Source organism: Amblyomma maculatum, chromosome 1 (genome assembly GCF_055883805.1).
Source record: "Amblyomma maculatum isolate TAMU_Amacu chromosome 1, ASM5588380v1, whole genome shotgun sequence".
NCBI classification, from domain to species: domain Eukaryota; kingdom Metazoa; phylum Arthropoda; class Arachnida; order Ixodida; family Ixodidae; genus Amblyomma; species Amblyomma maculatum.
In genome coordinates this window covers 381,480,423-381,502,485 of record NC_139344.1, presented here as the reverse complement: position 1 = coordinate 381,502,485, position 22,063 = coordinate 381,480,423, and the positions used below count along the sequence as shown (strand labels likewise).

At 44.4% G+C, this 22,063-nt stretch overlaps 1 long non-coding RNA gene across 1 annotated transcript in view; it reads right to left on the bottom strand.

Moving 5' to 3' along the window:
* Window positions 1–6,437: 6,437 nt before the first annotated feature.
* Window positions 6,438–22,063, bottom strand: part of LOC146208365 (uncharacterized) — a 590,053-nt gene continuing 574,427 nt past the window's right edge. The window contains exon 3 of the long non-coding RNA XR_014704841.1: window positions 6,438–6,496. This is a non-coding gene — a long non-coding RNA (uncharacterized LOC146208365). The remainder of the gene's footprint in view (window positions 6,497–22,063) is intronic.

Here is a 22,063-nt window from a genome sequence, read left to right as displayed (position 1 = left end):
TGCTTTTTTTCAAGCACTGTCCATATTAACGAGACAAAAATACATGGGCCCAAGTGGGGCGCGTGCATTCTTCCCCTGTCCATTGTCCGGACAGCGAGTTTCCATATTAACGAGGCATAAATACATTGAAAAAGTTTCGTCCCCAGAAAAACTGTCCATAATGCGGGTCGTCCATATTAACGGGGGTCATATTAACGGGGCACGACTGTATATTGTTTTCACTGTTCTTCCAAAAGTGTTAATAAATGTTTTAATATGTATGTACAGTGTAGTCCTTGTAACATAAAATCATTATACATTAGTCATGCTCCATTCATGTTGCATCCGAGATGCATCTATACTATGGGTTTTCTTTGCATGTTCATAATGAATGGCATATATTTAACGAGTAATAAGTACTAGAACATAACTCATACTCCTTGAGGTTCTATGCCGAAACGCCATATGGTGCTCATTCAATGCAGCTGGTCCGCACCACAACACACTAGCCCACCAGGTGCTTGTGTCCACATCACAGTTCTCAGTGAAGTCGTTCAGTAGTGTCCGACTCTTCGTGACGCTATGGACCATGTCACGCCACGCTTTCCGGTCTCTCACCATCTTCCTAACATCACATAACTTCATCTGCAGTGCCTCGAGGATGCCATCTAACCATCGCGTTCGCTGCATACCCCTTCTCCGGCGACCCTCAACCTTTCCCAACATCAAATCTTTCTCCAGCGACTCCTCTCTTCTCATTAGATGACCAAAGTAGCTGAGCTTTAACTTTAGAATTTGACCCTCCAATGAGCAGTCAGGGTTTATGGAGCTAAGAAGCATTGGGCTCGGTCAGTACTTGGGAGGGAGACCACCTGGGAACACCGAATGCTGATGGCACTTCTTTGCCATCGGCCATACCATGCTGAATACGCCGGTTCACGTCCGGTCCACATCACACCAGGAGTTTAAACACGAGTCTTGGTGTGTTAGTGTACCCGGGGTATTAACAGCAACCCGGGAACACTAGCACATCAGTCAGAGAACACTAGCACATCAGCTCGGGAAGACTAGCGCATCAACCTGTAAACACTAGCACACAAGCACTCCATGATCCGTGTCTGAAATCCCGATGTAGTTTGAACACCAGTACCCTGCCTGATTTTTTTTTTTTCGATAGGGTAAAGATAGGAAAAATAGTCTTGCTCGCTTTTTTTTCGCGCACAAAAAATAGCGAGTTCATTGGGAAGGCGCGGAATGTAAGACTCTGTGTGAATGACGTCGGCTTCTCAGCCAACACTAACAGCCTCATATTTTTTAATGGCCGCCTCACTCCGTGGAACAAGGTGCTTTTTTCGCCAAACCCTTGGCGCTAAAGAAGGCAAACTGGCAGTATTTGTGGAGAGATAGTTGCCAAATAAAGACAAGAAGGACCCCTGACGGCGATGTTGTTCGAACTTCAGAAATGTCGCATCTCTCAAAAGTCAATTATGTTCACATCCCACTTGTTGCCTTTTTTAGTCACTATGTCATCTTATATCACAGCAGCTGAGTTAAAACGCTTCTTGTCATCTAGCGCCCGTTCTCTTTTTCATTTCGACGCCCGTAGCTTCCCAAACACTGATAATTTATAGCACCTTCTTTCTCAATTAGGAAAGTCCGTTTCGGTTACTGCCGTCTCCGAAACATGGTTAGATGACGATCACAGAGACCTGCATTGTTTCAGTTGTTATTCTTTTGAGTACTCTCATAGACAGTCGAGTTGTCAAGAGGGAGCGGCTCTATTTGTGCCGTCTAGCATCACGTATGAGCGTAAGCACAATCTCAAACTTAAAATTGCCAACTGTGAATTGGTCAGGTTAGAATTCGATTGCTCTGTTATGAATATTGATGACAAAACGTTTATTTTTAGCTGTATTTGTAGGTCACCATCCTCTTCAGCTTGTGAGTTTTGCAATGCTCTTGAGTATTTCTTGGAAGTGTTGTCCTTTCAGAAATGCAATGTAGTAACTATGGGTGATATCAACATCAATTTTAATGACACATCCTCCTCCCTTTATAATATTCATTACAGTTGTTTTGGACGTTTTGGCTATGAATGCTTGATAACTGTTGCAACATGATGTACACGCAGCAGTCCAAGCACACTAATAGACTACTTACTAACTTTGCTAGAGCATCAGATGCAGGTATTTCATTAAACAATTTTACCGACCACTACCCCATCTGCTTACGTTTTCACTCCAGTGACCCGACTAATACAGTCCCTTTCACAAAGTTGTGCTCGATAAGCCGCCATTCGTTACCGCTGTATCAGACGCTGACTGGTTGGTCCCAGATACTCTCATTCAAAGACCCACAGGAAGCTTTTTCACTGTTCTTTACGCTGCTTTTATCACATTATCAGTCACACTCTCCCACAGAAAAATGTAAAAAAAGAATAGCGTCATCGCAGGATCTGTGAATAAAAGATCAGTTGCTGAAGTTTATAAGCACTAGAGAAAATTTTTATAAGAAAAGAAAAAAAAAAGCGACCCATAAACACGAGATTGCTTGGTAGATACAAAAAAATTTGGTAACTCTCTGTCAGCACAATTTAAAATAGCGAAAAGAAAGTACAAGGATAATAAGACACTAAGCAGCGGAAAGAATGTCGAGAAAAAATGGGATATAGTAAACTCTTTCCTAACCACTTTAAGAAGCATACGATTACCATAATTGTCGATAATAACAAGGAATATTGCAGCACATCAGAGATTGCGGATGCTTTAAGCAATTTTTATAAGCAAGGATAATGATACCACATCTCGCTTTAGCAACCACCTAATCGCCTTCCGCATTCATTTTTCGTAATTACAACTACATCTGAAGAAGTTTTATCTGTTATCTGTTCAAAGTAGTAAGTGCTGGCTTGGATAACCTTCACCCCAACGATATTAAACTAATCGCAAACCTGATATCCCATGTTCTAACCGCAATCATTATTTGATGTTTAGAATAGGCATTTTTCACCGCGAACTAAAGCATGGTAGCATAACATCGGTTTAAAAACGATGACCGAACCTCAAATAAAGGACTATAGACCAATTTGTGTGCTACAATTGTTTTAGTAAAATAATTGAATAACTAATTGTAAAGCGCCTAATGAAATATCTTGACAGGTTTATTATCCTTTTTTCGTTTGTCAGCACGGCTTCCGCTCTGGGCACTCTACTGATCTAGCACATTTTTTTTTTTTTAACAGAGCAACATAAGAAGTCGCTTGACAATGAGAAATGTGCTGGATCTGTGTTCATAGAAAAGTTTTTGACTCACTAAATCACGCCATTCTGTTTATTAAACTCAAAGCAATTGTAATTACAGGCCCACCTTTATCGTTACTTTGTAGTTAGTGAATAGAATTCAAGTTGTTAGTATTTAAGGCACTTACTAAAAACTAACAACTAATATAGGCGTCTCGCAAAATTCCATCTTAGGACCGCTTCACTTTTTACATTCTATTTATGATATGCCTGTCTGTCATCCACCGATTGCCTTCTATACGCTGATGATACCGCGATCCTAAGCTCTGACAAATGTACTTCGCCAGTTAGCAAACTTATCCATGACTTTTCTAACCTTATGGCCTGTTCAAGCTAAATATTTTACAAGTGAATCGTATTAAGGCAAAATTTATTTTTACTTCGCGCTCGTCACTGCCTAATCCTATCCCTTTCAGTTCAATTAATCAGCATGCAGTTCCTCTCAGCAATTGTTGCTCATAACGTAGCTGTTAAATTTGACTCAAGTCTAAAGTTTCATCATCATATAAATCACATAAAGAAAATTGCTTACGGAATCCGAGCTCTCGTCAAATGCCGTACATTCTTTCCTATATCTACTCCTTTTTCAATGTATCATGCATTCATTCATTCATTCATTCCCACACAAAAAAAATGACATAATCTTATGGAGCAGCACTTACCAAACACAGTTGTCGGCGTTGCAAACTTTACAGAATAAAGTAATTAGAATTCTCACGTTTAATACAGCATAACAATCATATTTTAATGGTTACTAACCCGTAGAATATAAGTTATGTTTTTCTGTTTAAGTTTATAAAAATCTAGTTCTATCGGCTGTAATTTCTAATGAACTCCTTACGAATATGAACAGAACAAGATTTGCACCAAATATTAGCTTAATTTTACCTAAAGTGCGCACTAATTATGGAAAGCAAACAGTACACTTAACATCGTTCTTAGTTTAGAACACACTACTACCAGCCTTAAAACTGCCGAATAGGTACAATTTTAATTCAGAACATTAGAATATTTTAATATCAAGGCATAATGTGATGTGATTTTGCTTGCGACATTCTCCTGCCAATATTTATTTCACTGCATTTTCAACTGGTTTATCGGCATTTTGCTTTTGTCGACACGTTTTATCGAAAATAGCGGAGATTTATTCTTCTCATTCTTTTGCTTGTTTGAATACTTTTGAATATTTGTTATACTTTTGTCAATGCATGCTGCATTATTTTTGAACGCCTTCATGTCTTTTATGTACGGGAGGTCCCAATTCAGTCCCTAATGAGTGTAACATCGTGAAGAAAAACTCGTGTTCAAAGCGTGGCACAGTTCCCCCGCTATTTTTTTTTCTTTTAGTTTGCAAGTATGCACAAGCAGACATATAGAGATATGGCACAGAGTCAAACATGAAACACTCTGCAGAATTATACTTCGCTGACATACACTACGCTGTGGTTGACAGGTGGGCTTTTTGCAGTCAGTCGACACTCACACGACGCTGCTGCAGACGATCCAAGAAGAGGCGGTGTAGGCGTGGAAGAGGAGGCGGTAATTGATGGTCACATCCTGGCATGTGGAGGCGCCGCACGTTCCAATGCATCGTAGGATAATGATACACACGCCGACCACGACTCCTATATTCGTGATCACTACCACCACCTGGTACAGCTGATAGATGTACGGCTGATGAAGCCGCACCTGCAGTATGCGAGGGGCACTCTTGCAGTGAGAGAATTAACAGCCTAAGCAAGTCTGGCGTACCAAATTGAGGAAAACTGTCTTCAAAAGAACGTTCAGGATACTATAGCAATGTTGCGATGTATAGTAGGAAACGATCGAAAATTCAGCATAGTAATGAGCTTAGGTTAGGAGGCTTGCGGGGATAACGCGACCGCCCCTAGCCCACGATTGCTTTAGTCGGGAAAATATGGGAGAGGGCTTTTTCAACTCTGGGAGCAGTCGCGCAGAATATGATGTCTTGAAGATCTCACAATCCCTTTCAATGGCGAACCTCTAGGCAAACAACTCTCGCAAGAGGAAGCAACAAGCACTAGTGCATTAAAAGCCCGCAAATGTTGAGGTTCAATGACCTTCAGTAAAGGGGCTGTATTCGGCGTCACAGCGTACTGTACTTTAGTGGGCATAGCTATCTCCCCTTTTCGCTTGGAATCGCCCCCCCCCCCCCCCCTTTCTGTACACAAGTCGCTGCTCTCTCCGTGTCAATTGTATTTCCGTCAGCAGCAGCTGGGTCAGTTAAGGTTATAGGTAGCACTGTAACGCATAGCAATATGCTTGGTTCCATTTCAAGGCGGAAGCCGTTTCTGGCTGATAGGTGGCGCCGACAGAAATGTTAGCAGGAAATATTCGCAAAAAAAAAAAAAAATCATCCGCCTCCACCGGGAATCGAACCTCCCCGAATGCCAGCCGAGCGCCCAAATTATTACGTCTACCGGGCCTTTATTTTTCTTTATTGCCTGGCTTTTACACATCGCATTTCATGAAAGCGAAATCAACCAAAAGCGCACAGAACTCTACGTACATACGACACCTACGTGATCAGCCAGCATGGATCTGGCTTCATTACATTAAAATTCTCGCGCACACAAAAAAGGCCCCAGTCTTGAGAGGCACTCGGGAGGTCCCGCAGAAATTTCCTCTATCAACAAAAGCCAGCCCACACTTTCCCGAAAATAAATTCGCCTTCATCCCTATGGCTGCTTACCATTGTGATAAAGGCGCCTTCACCGCAGGTTCGTGACATATATAGATCGTAATTGTCCTTGTCTAGCGTGAAGATGACAAAGCGATGACAATGTCGATGCATTTAGTGGCAATGATGACAGCAGCGATGACAATGACAATGCAGTTAGTGAAAACAATATTTTAAAGTGGCTTTCGCAATTTTCGCTCTTAAGCTGACTTAAATGACTTTTGTTTATCCGTTTTAATAAAATGCTAAATATAATTAGTACGATAAGGTCTCTTGTCAACTTTGCCTACTTTCACTGCGTTAAATGTTTTACGTGCCTCCATCCTCGACCACACTAAAGAAACGGGCTATAGTTCATGGAGGCCAAGGAGTCACGGTAACGGTACTAATTTTTAGACCCACAACTTTCATATTTTTTGCCCATTACTCCCTTCGAAGACAAAACTTCTACTTACCTGGTCAAGTAAATTTTTGAAAGATGCGGTTTTTCGCTGCTGAAGAAAATCCGAAAAGAACTCTGAAAGCACAATGCGAGGGGAAAACAACAACGTTCATGAGTATTCTTGTGCCATTTTAGGGACATTAATCTATTTCTTTGCACACAGGCATTTAAAATGCGGCAAGTTTGACATCTTAAATATGAAGTTGTGTGATTTGCTGGCGTTTTCAGTTAATATGCAATTCATTGGGTAGGAACATTTTGGCAACAAATGTTCATAGCTCCAATGAGGTTTGAAAATTCTCGTCAGCGTAATGGCAGCTACGCACAATTAACGAATAGACGTCAGATTTTAAGTGCACAGCATAACTTCTCTGTAGAGGTCAGTCCAGGTCGGCCGCATAAAATTATTGAGAAAAGGTGTACTACCGTGCGACGATTAAAAACGACAAACCTCATTTGCGGTTCTGAATGCTGTAACAGTTGTCAGTGATTGTTCAGCTCCCTAGAAATGTTCTTAACATTTCGGCGCTGAACCTCTCGAAAGCAAGAGCAGCAATAAAGAATTACTTTACTGACCCATCGAATAAACTGCAAGGACCGAGTAACGAAAAAAATATTGTCGCATGTTTGATTGATAACTATCACTTGTCATACTGTCTCAAGAAAACAGCGGTGTCTAAATATAGTCATAGATTTGGCCAGTCATGGCCCAATGCTATGATCTAAATTGCTTGTTAGTCTCGCTGTGCGGTATGACGATTTCATGTGTAGGGCTTCATGTCCCGAAACGACTGAAGCCATGGGTAAAGCCGTAGTGGAAGGCACCGGATATTTCAAACACCTCTCATTCCTAAGGTGCACTGGCATCGCACAATACACGTGCGCCTTGGTTTTCATATCAAATACGCAGGACGCAAAAAACATCATTACTGAAGTGCTCTCCTTTGCTGGGAAAGAGCTCTCGGTAATTTTCAAGTACAGTGTCAGTCGCACCTAGCGAAAAGACGGCTCCCCTTGGCCACGCACAACCCGGTTAAGAATCACGGGGACGACTACGGGGACCTCGACGTATACCCTCGTGTTATCCACAATCTAGCACGAATTCGATATTGACTTGGGCGCAGTGAGGCTCCGCACATCCGCAGCCACGCAGAGCGATGTTCCCGCTTAGTGTAAGTGACACAGTAAATATATAGGCAAGCACAAACGACCATCGAGTGTTTTGCATGCTTGGTATGGCCGAAGTGCTTACCAGGTCGGACCGGGTCCTTGGCGAGGACGTGGACGATGTATCGAGATATGGCCGTCCACGAACCAATGAGTTCTCTCGTGTTGTTCAGGCGCAACAGATTGGAGCCGCCAAGTACATTCGGAAAACCGATTTTACCACCACTGTCACCCGTATTATCCGCGTACTCTTGAAGAGGGTCAGATTGCTCGGGTGCAGGCTCTGAATCCGTGACAATTGGTGCCATGCACAACGGTGCTAGTGCCAGCAGCGAGGCCAGAACAACAAGCCAGGCCGATTGTATGGGCCGCAACATCTTCAATGATCAAATCTGCATTATGCACACATCCCATGAGTGCTAGATAAACAGGCTATTCATACTAAATCACACAGATAAAAAAAGAGTAAATAATGAAAGCCGAGACCAAAACTTTGCGTTAGGCTGTTTGTTGAGAAGCAGAACCCTTTTGAGAATCTGTGTTAATAACCAGTGAAAATATTCCACACTATTGTACTCGGAATCTCCTGTAATGAACGAACTGAAAAAAATAGCAGATTCAAGGTGCCTCATTTTTGGGTAGCAGTAGCTCGTAAAGAGACCGCAAAAATGGCAAAAAAAGGCTAACTTGCTTTCACCCCGGTCGAACAAGAACAGTCTGATTCAACAGTTTCAAAAACTAAACATTCATATATAACATAGCGAAGGAACGTGTAAAGAAGTTAATCTCACCAAGAGGCTTTAGTAAGTATGCCTCTTTTTCTGTCTCTAGCCTATAAAGTACTGAACTTCTGAGTTGAATTCTCTTTCTTTTTCATGCTCATGATTTGCCCAATCATGTCACTAGATTTCGCCTGCAGTAGCCAGAAGAAACGTTCGCGAGTACTTTAATCTTTATTCGAAAATCCTGGTCTGACAAACGGTACTCCAATCAGTGATTGCTGCAGGCTTTCTCGGCCTGCATAGTGAAAGAATATGGTGGACATTTAAGCTCCGCCTGTAAGGGTACGACACAATAGCGTAAGCGACCACCCGATATACGAAGCGCCCTTCAACAAAACTTTATGTACGTACATACGTGATCTAGGAGTAGCGTACCTAACTCGGCATCCATCAGCACAGGAAAGCTAGTTCTTATTACCCCTTACCGCCTAAAATCAACAACCCGCACTGGCAGCTCCTCCCAAATTCCTGATATGCTAAGTCGCGCATACCATCAAAGGATCAGTACCCGGCCATGCCCGCTGCAGTGTAAACTCAGTGACTTCTTGCTCAAAACACCGAAGTGGGATATCCTGAGTTGCAGGACCTTTAAAGATACCGCGATAAACCCTTCTTTCACGAAATCTATGAAACAAGCTGCTTTATGAAAGGGGGCTCATTCCTCAATACCGTCGAAAAATGGCGGCGGCGCAGCGCTACCATTCGCCCTTTTTTAAATAAATAACATCTTCCATGGAGTGTGTTCCCTTTAGGTTGCATTAATAATGTCGCCGCGACATTAATAATGCAACTTAAGGGGAACACACCCCAGGAAAGGTGTTATTTTATTTAATAGGGCGAATAGTAGCGCAGCGCCGCCGCCATTTTTCGACGGTATTGAGTCGTAAAGCTGACATATGAGATTGATTTATTTCGTCAAAATTCCCGCTTTTTAATCGTGTCAAGCAAGCGTTAGCAACCATTTTCTACCATCTCCACGGTAGACGAAATTAAACTCTCTACTTTACAGTAACTAGACAAACGCATGTTTAGCGAACAGTCGTCGTCTGGTTTGGGCAGGAAGTACTGCTTTGATATAAAGGTACGGCTTACCCTGCTGCGTGGTGCAAACGCGAGGATCGTTTTACAGTAGCAGAGAGAGACCAAGGCAGGGTCAGGGGCGCACTTTGTCCAAAATGGCGGAGAGCTCGGCAACCTAGCTACAGCCTCTTTCGCATGCGTTTTCTTCTCCTTCGTATTCTGAGCGTGCCGAGAACGTGCCCAAAGCGAGGACGGCACAAGCTCGGGCAATGCTGCCAAATAAATTTAGCTAACCCTCCATTGAAAGTTGGAATTTCCATTGAAAGGCGACCTTAGAAGAAAATTTGTAGGGAAACAAAATGAACCTATCGAAGGACAATACTCGCCGCGAAAAAAAAAAGACATGCTTTTAAGTCTCCTTAGGTGCAGAAATACGAAAGCTGGTAATGATGATGATGTATTGGTGACCGGCCCCTTTACAACGTGTGGTCGCATACGATGTGCTCTGGAATGAAAAAAAAAAATTATCCGTGGCACACAGCAGTCATAGTGGTCCACCACTCAGTGGCTGCTTGGTCTTCTTCAGCGTTGTTTTTTGCAGGGTGCGGCTACACACGTAGACAGCATGGTTTTCGCTGTCCTCCTCCTGCTCTTCGTTGTGACGGAAGCCGAACGCCTCTGGGAGCGTTGCGCCCTGCCCTGCAGTGCGGAGGACCGCGCAGCGGACTACATGTTACTGCGTCTCACTTTCCGCTCTTTATATTCGCACAAAGTGCAGGTCGCAGAGTCGTTGAAGAGGCTACGATATAGGAGGGTACGCAGCACCCAAGCACTCGCCTCAAACCGAAGGCTGCTACTACTAAGGCGTCCTCATAGATGCTGACGACTGCCCTTATAGCTGTTTATTCGGTAGCAGTCGGCGGTGGACTTTGATTTCATACCCTTGCTTCAGAGGGTATTTTGATATGGTATTTTCATTTACAATCGGCCGCCTGACTGCCGCCATCCACTTTGCAACAGTATCGGCCATGATGGACAGAGTAAATAATCCCTAGTTCTTCCCCAGCTGATATACTCGTCGTGTCCCGTCCGTTCGTTGCCATGTCAACGAGAGGTATTCGAACACTCTGCCAACCTTGGACGTGGCAGGAACAAGATCCGGCCATGGTAAGCGATCTTGCTCGAAGTTTCCCGTGCTTAACAGCTCGACCACCGCACATCCCCCACTACAGCCTTGTTGCTGACTCGCCCACATCCCAGGGTGGCGTGCCCGACGGCCCGTTGCTGACGTTCTAGCAGCTTTCGGCTGTCTTGCGGGAGGCAAATAACTGCAATCGCAATAGTGAGACTAGGAACGTGAACCAACTTCCAGAGCTTTTAGATCATAAGGAAGTGGTTGCAGCCTACAACAGCAAGTTCTATCTCGTCACCTGGTGGATTCGCCAGACACTTCGCTAGCGGACCTAATCTGCACTCGGCCAAATGCGTAATATCGATCACTCAGCGGTAGGATCCCGCAGCTTCTTTCTCCTCAGTGGTTTTCTGGCAGCGCGTTAAACGGCAATATCGAGTCAAAAGATTGGTTGGTTTTATTTGTGGGGCTTAACTTCTCAAAAGAACTCAGGCTATGAGGGACGCTGTAGTGGAGGGCTCTGGATAATTTGGAAACGTGGTCCCAGCTTCTTCACGCTAAATGGTCCAGCCGAGAGGACTACACAGCTTGACTGTGGGCTCACCCCAGTGCTCCATTTCCTCTGGCGGGAGCGTACAACGCAGCTAAGTGCTGCGAAAATCTGAGAGCCGCGTGGCGGCACTTTGACACCGAAGCTAAGTGGTAGAGGGTGCGACATCAGTGCGGCATATTCTTTTGGATGGTTGCCGTCGGAAAGCTGCGGTGGGTGAGTGCCGAAGGTATCTTCGCGCGGTCAATGTGCACCCTATGGGCGGTGAGTAGGAACAAGCTTGAACTGCAGCAGCCCTACAGGAATTTTCGTAACATACTTCATGACTCAACAATATGCGTGGGTATATTTCTGAGTACAGAGTCGCCTTTCGGAAGGCATCTTGTTTCATGACGTCCTTGACAAAGTTATCAAAAACTATTTCGATGCGCTGTCATTTTACTTTAATCGTTTATTTTAAAAGTGTTTTCAAGACTGGTCTTTACCGACCTACAGGAAATTGTTTCGTGTTATACCCGTTCATAAAAGTTGTCCGAAAAATTAGGTGGAAATTTGTAGGCCTGTGTCTAGCACATACTTATGCTTGTAAAACAATGGAGCAGCATGAAACCGGCTGTTGCATCACGTGAAGCCTTGCGAAACCGGATTTAATTAATGCTGCACGGCGCGGGTTACTTCAGGGTATAACCTGGCCCACGCTGTTGCATGAGTTGACGTCGAACCTAGTAGAATTTTATAAGCAAAATATTTTTGACTGCATTTTTCAAGATCCCCATAAGGCTATTATTATTGGTCAAGATCTGGTTGTCTTAAAATTACGCGCATTGAAATGGAATAAAATGGTAATAGTTTGCTGCTCAGCACCCGCATATAGGAGTTGGTGGACGCTCCTCTATTAATGGTCCAGTCATTTGTGGCATCGCACAAGGCTGTGTTCTTGTGTTCTGGGACCGCTTTTGTCCTGTACATAACTGATATTGTTCATATCTCACATTGCTAAAATGTTACAAACTGTTATAGAGTTCTAAACAGTTAAAATTACGTTTTTAAATAAAATCGCTGTCTTCTTTGAAAATGAGGCACGTGTTCAAGGACCAGAAAAATGTGTAGAAGTTGTGTTTCTCAGGAAGTATTCTTACCCGTCTTCACATATCAATAATATCGGCTTGAACAAGGCTCAGATATTTTCGTGTTTAGACATTTTTCTTGATCATCACCTGGAGGTGGTAAAATTATGTTAAGTGCAATGTGAAGAAATCTGCCATGTTATTTTTGAAAGCAGCGATTATTTTTTCTCGTCGCATACGCATGATACATGAATATTGTAACATGGTGGCAAGCGATGACAACAGAAGAACAGAGGACAGAAAGAAGGTGCTCGATGGTCGTGAGATGATGTTTAATGAATCTGTGAGTGGGCCTAGCGCGCGCGCTCCTGCCCACGCCACTGCTCTCTTCTTCCTCCTTCGTCCGTAACATGACCCGGGGCCACCGATCGATCGTCCGGATCGTAGACGAGGAAGTTTACCGATGATGATTCGATGGAATGATGATGGGCGTGTCTGGATGCTTGAAGAAGAGGAAGAAGTAAGAATAGAACGGCTTGCCGGTACGATGTCTGATGCGTAGGTGACCCGCCTTTCCTAGAGCTGTCAATCATCCGTCACCAGAGTCCATGGGACCGATGGCTAGAGGTGACATCGTGTTCGTGTCCATCAGTTCCTTCGGGTCATTCGGGTCTTTCGGGTCCTTCGCCTCGGTTTTCATTGCTCTCTGACTGTTCTCCTTGTCTTCAGATCCGGGCTGGGGGCTAGGCGGTGGTAGTTGGTCAGGTCTGGGCTTGAAGGGCTGGGGCGAAGCTGCTTGGCGATGGCTCTGGGCCCTCGGCTGATGGTCCCGGCTTACAGATGGCGTCGATGCTCCAAGGCGAGGATGGGGATGACGTACGCCGCACTTCCAACCAAATGTTACGTGGCGGCAAGCGATGACAACAGAAGAACAGAGGACAGAAATAATTGATTCTCGTTGGTCGTGAGGTGACGTTTAATGAATCTGTGAGCGGGCCTAGCGCGCACGCTCCTGCCCACGCCAATGCCCTCTTCTTCCTCCTTCATCCGTAACAATATGATTGCCTTTCTGCACCCACGTACCCAAACAATTGAAGAAAAATTGAAAACAAAGTTAGGACAAGCTAACCCGTTTCGTTGCTGGAAATCACAACAGGATACGTAGCGTACTAGAAATCAAAAGCAAACTGCAATGACCAAAGCTTGAGGCTGGTAAATTGCATCTTTCTTTGAACCTTTCGCACTATATATATAGCTTTGAGATTGTCATAGACAAAGACGAATATCTAAACCTATCCTTCTGTTTTTAAAACTAAAAGGACCTAAATTACAAAGCTCACTTGATGAGTTATCCGTGGTTTGCGAAATCGGTCTGTGAATGGGATGGATTGCCACTTGTTAATTGCAAATATATTTTACTAAATAAGCTGCCTTTTCACGCCTTAAGCGCATGACTCCTTGTTTTGTATATTCATGTGGCATCACTGCTTTACTGCCTATCGATAAAACTAGCACCAAAAAATGCAGGATACATTAATAAATAGTTCTACCTGAGACTACCAATTACTTTGCATGCGGTTTACCTAATATATAAACCTTTAACAAACATACCTAATTGAAGCCTGCGCATCGAGCTGTCGAAGCTATTCGGCTGCACTCGATTCAGACGTTTCCAGCATTCGCAAATACACTGACACTTGTGTCAATCAACCGTGGTTGACTCCACACTCGGAAAGACTGAAATACTGTATTTTTGTAAGCAATGACTAGACTAGTTTTTTTCTCACTCTGTGTGTGTTTCTTCATATACTCGATCTGTTTCCTGTGTGTACTAACAAACTGGTAACAATATAATATTTCATTAATAGCGCCGCTGCTCTGTCGTCTCTTCTGCTCTTGTGTTCTTATCGATGCTCTCCTTCTAATTAGTCATGGTGAACCATTGCAGCCAGCCTATGCAAATCTTCATCAGCCCTTTCTGCTTCGATCTCTCAACATTCCCCCTTTCTTTATTTTGATCATCCGCAAATTACTTCACGCTTTTTCGTAAGAATCTATAATAAAATCCAGCAGCTAGACGAAAGACCTACAAAATCGGTTTGATTTTTATCTACTTGTAAATACTCTCTATTCTGAAGTCATTTCTGGCTAAAGCATGCCTAACAATTAAGGCGACGGAAAACTCTGGAAATGTCACGGCAGTGATCCCGCCGAGCTGCGTCTTTTCGGTGCCTACACATTGAGTGAAGCTTACGCCAATGACGCAACTTTTACGATTATTTCCTGGCCGCCAGCGTGGCTCTCCTTCGCATTTACGACGTGGAATTGTGGAACGCTGCTGCCCGGAGTGATACGCGAGAGCTGCTCGCTGTGTGGAAAACTCATTTTGTGCGCGCGCGCAAGACTAGGAAAGTGGCAAGCCCTTTATGGCTATTAAAACACTCTGGCGTCCGAATGTTGGCATTCTTTCGCAACACTGTTGCAGAAGTATTTTTCCACCTTAGCGTTTCATGTACGCAGATGTAGGTTTTTCTCGCTCCAGAACTTCAAACAACTTTATGGACCTCGGTCTCGGGGTAGTTCAGAACGTGATAAACGGACTCTTATTAAACTCTGTCGCAACCCTTTACTGCAAGCCGCAACAACTGCTGGTGTTAGTACTTGCGAGTGAAAAATGTTTTCCTCTTTGCAACGCATGCGGAATACTTTGTTAAGCGGGTTTCATTTTTCCGAGGGCGCTAACTTTGGAGGATATTCCGACCAGCTAAAGGTCATTCATGATTCGGATGAAACTTCAGTTTGATGCACCACAGTCTGACGTTTACTGAAGCCTAAAAACAATGTCTTTATGATGTCTATACTTTTCTGCCGCTCTAATAGATGACAATGTCACCTTGTAAACATTTGAAACATCAGCGGCACATTACTGATGTCAGAGATTTTCGGAGGTTTCTGTCTTTTAACCGAAAATTCCCGTAGTCTTTTCATGTGTTTAGCATTAATAAACATCATAAAAATTCCCTGGCCCTCCGATATGCCTTATTACTGAAGCCCACGATTGATGATACCAAGGAGGCGGGTTCGAATCGAATCGCGGCAGCTGCGTTTCTATGAAGTCGAGGCACAAGGCTCCCGTGTACAGTTCGATGTCCATGTAGGCTAAAGAACTCCATGTGGTCGAAATTACTGGAGCCCTTCATTACGTTGTCCCTCAGCCGGTGTCGGTTTCGGACTTTGAACCCAAATACCATACCATATCATACCTCACCGTACCCTAACATACCTTACCGTAAAGTGGCATAGCATACTATAACATATCTTAGACCCCTTACCTCATCCAGCCCCCCCCCCCCCCCCCGCTCCCCCCTACTACACCGCACCAAACCATACTATAGAGCGCCATATACCACACCATACCATAGCATATTATACCAAACCAGATATTCATAGTTTAGGCGCTCTTTGGCCTGAGTCGCCCTTGCGCCATTAAAATCCATCATCAGATATTCATAGTTTAGAAATGCAATTTGATATGAAACTGACTTTTTACACTATGGTGCGTCTGAGAGCATCCGTTCGGTTGGTGTGGTTTATGGGGTTTAACGTCCCAAAGCAACTCGGGCTATGAGAGACGCAGTGTAGAGAATAAGTGTTTGTGTTGGCAGTGAACTCAAACAATCTGTTTTCGAATTTAAGTTTAGGAAGCATGCTTAGCCACAATGAAATGTTATATTTTTGAGCGTGACTTTCATCTGCAACAGGCTTAAATTCTTTACGTCTTCCCTCGTTTTTCTCGATTAATCAGAAGAAATTAAAGATGCACGTTGCTGTACTTCAATGAAACTGGGACACAGTTTTCACCACTGAAAATATAGAGAGTACTACTCTAATAAACATAATCTCGAACTAACAACGTGCCTTGTTTGCGCTACTGAATTATTACGAATATTATCTGGGATTTTACCCCACATAAGTAGTTCAAGAGTTGTGAAAGCATTGTTTGTCATGGTTTTGCTTGTTTGCTTGGCGGTTTAGCATTGAGAGGATAGCACAGTTTGACAAAAATTTAGACGCCTTTAATGTGAATGAAAATTGGTGTATAGGAAAGGAAAGGCGTAGTGTCTGTCACACGTCTCGGAGGAAACTTGAACTGTGTCGTACGGGAAGGTAGGAAAGTAAGAATGAAGAGTGAAAGAAACAAGAAAGAAGGGCCGTAGTGGAGAACTTTGGAAAATTCTGAGAGCACTGAACTCTTCTCAGTGGAGAAATGCAAAACGGTTAGCGCTTATTGCTGCTGATGATTCTGAATTACGTGACACCCTTTCACGAGACTCCAGTGTGACGTCATCCCTTTTTGAAGTCGTCCTGGATTACGTGAAATTTTTGCAACGTGACTCTGACGTGACATCATCACTTTTTGGGTAACACTCTTAATCACTTGACATTTATTTGTCACCTGACTGCGGTGGGAGTCATCGTGACGTGACGTCTTCACTTTTTGGGTAACACTCTTAATCACTTGACATTTATTTGTCACCTGACTGCGGTGGGAGTCATCGCTTTTTTGAAATCATCCTGCATCACGTGAACCCACTGTGTCATACTAAATTATAAGGAACATCTTAATCAAGAATTAATCATAACACCACATGATTAATACTAAGTTACATATAGCTCACATGACGGGAATAAACTATTTTTCCCGTCTATTTTAGTGTCTTATCATATATAGTGACATAACATGACTAGTAATGACTACACTTGCTTTAAAGCCATATAACGGCATTACACTGCTCACGATGATAATGATTGACGAGACGACATACACCTTCGCACAACGTCACGCTACCTTCTGAGACGCCGATTTCGACAACACATTCTGCGGACAATTTCCGGCCACTGCTTTTGCTTCTTGTGAGATATATAAGGCTTTCGTCTTAATACCGATGCAGTTATCGACGCATCACGAACTTGCTTCATCAGCATTATGCGTAGATAATTCTGCAAGTCTTCATAGACATGACGGCGCCATGATGTAATTTAGTGCTGAATTGCCTTATTTCTTGTCGAATGAATATAGTATGAATGAATAAAAATAAAGAAATAAAATACCCAGTGCAGATTAATTTTTTATGCGCCACCTTTTCAGCGCTTCTGACAAGCGTGCGCAGATTTATAAGCAGATTCTGATACGGCGAGGCTCATGTGAGCAGCTTCTCCAAAGGAGCATCGAAATTGAGTACGAACCCTGGCTCTAACGCCTAGACGAGATGAACACAATCATATTAAACATGAAATGCTTTTGGTCCCGTTTTCAGCGACTTTATGATGCCATTAAGTGACGGGCATCGAAGCAGGAACATCCAGGCACCGAACGAGACCACGAGAATTAAGAAGACGGGTTTTCCGCCCCCGTACAGGACTGGCATGTGTGTCCGAAAGCGATTGTTGGCACCGCAAAGATTCAGCCTTCTGAACCACCGAAACTTTACCTGATCAAAATTTGACCCAACTTGGTGTCTAACTTGATTTGAGTATAGCCAACTCAGTCATAGCTTAGAAATTTATGTAGGTCATCCCCATATTTTGGCCCCCCGGGCCCCCCAAAATTCGACTTCGTCCGAATTTGATTAAAATTGCCTTCCAACCTAATTTGGCTATTGCTAACTAATCGGTGAATTTTGAATCAAGCTGGGTCACTCTCGAAATTCGAAATTCATAACCCATTTTCCGCGCTTGATTGCTGGATACATATAGTGTATATATGTGTACCGGTTTGCCGAACCCCTCCTGTGCATGCTCATTGACGGTGGTGAGTGCAATCATGGCGACTGCGCCTGCGTGGGAGGAGTACGGTAAACCGGTATTTGCCTACATCAGTACGTCTGCAGTAATCGAAATCTCTCTAAGGAAGCCTGATGAAAGAAAAGGTAGGGAGCTTCTTGAGAAAAGTGATTGTCAGAGCAGAATACTGCTCGCATCTGACGAAAACGCCACAATTACGCGGCCGCTGCTGCGTTTCACAAAGATTGCAAAGCTACCACGGAGCCCACAACTACTTCATGCTTACATACATCTACATTAAGAGGATTTGGTAATTTTTTTATTGTCCCAACTCATCGATCTGTGTCCAGTTGTATGGGCTATATGTAGACCGACCTGCATAGACGCCATTAGCAAAGCAGGTTGCATGCGCGAAGCCCTGCTAGAGTGGTCGCGCGATCGTTCTGGTGATGACGTCAGTAACAGCCGCGAACGCCCAGTGGTTTGCGATAAGTGCGGCTGAAATAGGAGCTCTCGAACGCATGTCGCACTCAAGAGCGTCTGAATTCAGTGTTGGCACTTGTGTCCTTCTATGATCTGTTTGAGGTCCACGGAGAAGTTACAATTTTGTGCCTCTCAGTCTTTTGCGAAAAGGCTCCTCACGAGTCCATAATGCTCAAGTGGGAATTCCGTTCCGAGGCTACAAGTGCAGTAGCCATTTACACGGCTTGGTTTACACTCAGTGCTCTAAAGGAGAGCCCGTCCACTTATTTTTTTCTGAGTGGCTGTGCTTGTTTGTCTGCGTAAACACCCATCCGCGCTCACGCTCGTAGCTTCCGCTTTACAGAGACAATTAAGTCTGAATAGTGGGTGGTTGTAGTAATTGTAGCACAACTGGAGAGAAATGATAAAGAACGAACTTCGCAGAAAAACCCAGTCAGAAATAAGGAGATAATACAAAGCGTACCGTCCTGTGTTTTCTTCCTGTCTAGCTGTCTGGTAGTCTATGCAGTTTTGCTCTTAAAAATGTGTCTGAGCCCGTTGTGTAACTAGCTGTTTGCCACTTTTTTAAATTTTTTTTATTTCATGCACCTTCGAGGGGTGCAACATGTAAATATGTTGTCGCGACAACATACATTGTTTTTCGCGGTAATCAGAAACTTGGTTATTAGTTGCCTATTAAATTATCATTCCTTTTACTCCACTTTAACCTGCACCCTCCACCCCGAACCATTCGCACTCATCATCCTTATCCTTTTCCTTCGCCAGGAGGACCCTTTCTCGCGAAGTCTAGGACGTCCGACCTCGTTGAAGGACATAGAAATCCTGTTCCGTTCCAAAGACACGGCAGCGCGGACCATCGCTATAGCCGGATTGGCAGTTTTATGGACCTACCTTTTGAGCGAAGTGGGGTCGTGCGGGGACACTGGGACTGCGTGTCCCAATCACCCTAGTATAATTGAAGGCTGTCTTTCGATGCGCCTGTTCTTCTGCATTACTATCACTGGCATGAAGAACGATAAAACATTTGACAGAGGCAGATGGTGTATACAAACGCGAATGCATCATAGTCGCACGGGTGAAATGTTTTCGAGTGGTGTTTTTGACATTCGGTAACACTCTTTCGGTTGGTATTGTAATAAAGGTGAGTGTCATGCGCACACGGCCGCGCAGCCATTCGCAGAGGCTTATGACCTATCGTCTGAGCGCCAGCTAGGCTGAATCACACAGCACGTGGCCTGATGCGGGCGCCTATTCTTTTACGCCGCGACCCCTTCCGGAGAAGCTGGGTTCATGTACTGAAGTTCAGCGACCGGTGCCTTAATTCGTGATAAACGATGTTTGGACACCATTTTCTTTGGCTCTTCTGCACATGTACATTTGAGGCAGCAATACATTTATTATTATCATAGCCCGAAGTGAAGCTGTTGATGACTCTCTCCGTGCGTGGGAGCCACAGTCGTTGGCCTAACGCTTTACGTTATTCAGACGTATCCGTGCTGTCACCGGTCTCGGTGCATCTTGTGAAATCGCATTATCCCTGACGCGAGAAGCAGCGAGGACCCGCCAGAGTGATTGAGAATGAGAGTGCGCCGTACTAAATTATTGATGAAACATACTCGTTTTACCACTTCCAGCCAACGCCTGAATAGCAGGCCTCCGCAATGCGCTGATTAAAAGCTTTAGTTAGGAAGCATAGCCGTAGATTCTTTTTGTTTCGATGCAAAAGAAAAACCTGTCTGTCTACGCATTCTGTTCAGAATGAGCTCGTTAAACACAGCAAAAGATATAACAATAGCCTCGGCCATCCAATCTCCTTGGTGTTGAGCCATTTCGCCGTGGTGTTGAGAAGGACAAGGGGAAGGATTTACAGGCAGTGCGGGCTTTTTGCCGTTTTCTTTTTTTTTTTTTTTTTTTTGTGCGACACGGGATTGGGAAGGCAGGGAGGTGGTGAAGGGTGGCTGTTCCTGGCTCTACGGGGCTCGGACGGTAGGTCAGCGCCGCTTGCGACGGGGGCTAGTCGGCCACCAAATTTTTATCTGTTGTAGGCCGTCATTTCACCCGCCACCGCTTTCGCGGTGGACGACGGCTGTTGCGGCACATGTCTTTATCCCCCTCTTCTTTTTCTTTCTTCGCTACTTCCTCTCTTCTGTAAGCACGAGGCAGTGGAGGTGGCTCAGCTACAGAGCCAGTAGTAGGCCCGTGCATTTTCTTTTCCTTCTTCTTACAGCCACAACAACAACAACAACAAGGGACTTGATTCGCACTTTTAACGCAAGTTGCTGTGCCTGTATGTATTTTCTAAGCGTTCTCCCGCATCGCCACCCGTCGTCATCCTCTTTCTTCTCCCCTTCTCCAGTGCAAAGTAGCAGGCCAGATTTTAACAAGTCCGGCCAGCCTCTGCGCCTTTCCTATCTTCTCCACTTCCCCAGTGCAAAATAACAGGCGAGATTTGAACAATTCCGTCCAAACTCTGCGCCTTTCCTATGAATAAATACATCTATCGTTTCATTCAGTAACTTCTGACCTAAGCGCACGTCGCCGTAAGTGTCCGATGCCAAGAGTTTGTGCTGCTGTCACTCAAGATAACGTACATGTATCATTGTGTTCGCTAGTGACAGAGTTAAAGCTTTGCATTTCCACGCATACATCATGCGTGCCACGCTGAGTTCAATCCCCATTTTCTCCCTTCATTTCTTGTGTATCCCCCACTCACAAAAATATAAGAACCAGTTCACCACCAGTGACAAGTCCATTTCTCGAGTGGCCAGATCTCGCCGGCTTGCTCGCTTCAACACTGAAGCCAGCCAGGAAGACCGCATGTGCCGCTATGATGCGACCCACCGCCAAGTTTCGCTCCGTCCCGCAATGCGTTGTTGTTTTGGACACCATAACGCACTCCTGGCCTTTGTGACACGTTCCAGCGTCGTTACATTGGTCCTTACTCAGCTCTTGAAAAACCCTAATCGCTCAACTATCGCGACTCCCCTGTTTACCCTCCTGCGGACAGTCGTTACCATGCCACTGAAGTTGTTCACGTTTAACGCACGAAGCCTTTTATTAGGCGCAATGCTGCGGACTGATTGCGGCCAGGCTAGCCGCTTCAACTGCGCGGGCGATATATTGTAAGCACAGTATGACGCTTCATCTTTCACGCGGGTGAACGTGCTCCTTCATCTTCATCCTGCTCTCTCTTGTAGATACCCATCGTCATCGCTGAGCGTGGTTCGCTATAGTGTGCGACCAGGGCTTTAGGTCTCCAATAAAACCTGATCCGCCAAGCCCGAATTTACAATATATCAATAAGGTAACCAAATAAAAGCTGAACTAAGATATCTTTGCAGAAATTCCTGATCCAAACGAACGATTTCTCTTAAAAACGAGCTCTGCAGGAGGACAGAAAAGCCTCTTTCTGGAGATCATGCTGACCCTGACCTTGCCGCAACGCGTAGTATCGATCACCGAATAGCCTTGAGTTGCACAATGTGCCATATCCTAAAATGAGGCAAGAAGCTGGCCGATCCTTCATCGGGTATATTACAGTGGCTGCCGAATTAGGCTCAGAGGGTACAGGAGGGGCTCATCTCTCCATTTTTTTTTGTGTGTATGTATACCAGCGTCTTGTAAACCCTATTTATTAATGTCTTTTTGTTTGATGTT